Source organism: Colobus angolensis, unplaced genomic scaffold (assembly GCF_000951035.1).
Source record: "Colobus angolensis palliatus isolate OR3802 unplaced genomic scaffold, Cang.pa_1.0 Scaffold65, whole genome shotgun sequence".
NCBI classification, from domain to species: Eukaryota; Metazoa; Chordata; class Mammalia; order Primates; family Cercopithecidae; genus Colobus; species Colobus angolensis.
Window position 1 is genome coordinate 4,009,564 of NW_012120154.1, and position 675 is coordinate 4,010,238.

Genomic DNA, 675 nt, shown 5'->3' on the forward strand with positions numbered 1-675 from the left:
CGGCACCGCCCCCCCGCCCCCCGCAGCTCTCGCGGGACCTCCTAGGCACCGCCCTCTGTCGATTAAAGGGGCAACGTCCGCACGGGCGCGCTCGGCACCATAGAGAGGCCAACGAGCTCGCCTAGAGCGTCACGTACTCGCCCAGCCCCTCCCCCAAGCGGTGTCTACGTCGCGGCTGGGACCGGCCGCCTGCCTTTCCGTTCCCGGCGCTCAGGCGGGAGGGGAAGCGGAGAGACTGGAGGGTAAGGGCAGCACCATGGAAACCCCAAGGGACGTTCTAACTCGTTCTGCGTCACGGAGATGTCTGTGACCGCCTCCGGAAGAATGCTCTGCAGGCATGTTGTTGAGGGGCTCAGGCCACTTCCGGAGCCCTGAGCGGGTACTTCCGCTGAGAGGCGAACGTGGAAGAGGCCCTTAAAAGGGCGATAAAGGGCCGGGCGCGGTGGCTCAAGCCTGTAATCCCAGCTACTCGGGAGGCTGAGGCAGGAGAATGGCTTGAACCCGGGAGGCGGAGCTTGCAGTGAGCCGAGATGGCGCCCCTGCACTCCAGCCTGGGTGACAGATCAAGACTCCGTCTCAAAAATAAATAAATAAAGAAGCTGCCTTTTACCTCCAGCCTCCACAAGGGAAGAGGGAAGATCTTACAATTCTCCTGGGACACAAAGGGGAAGGAAA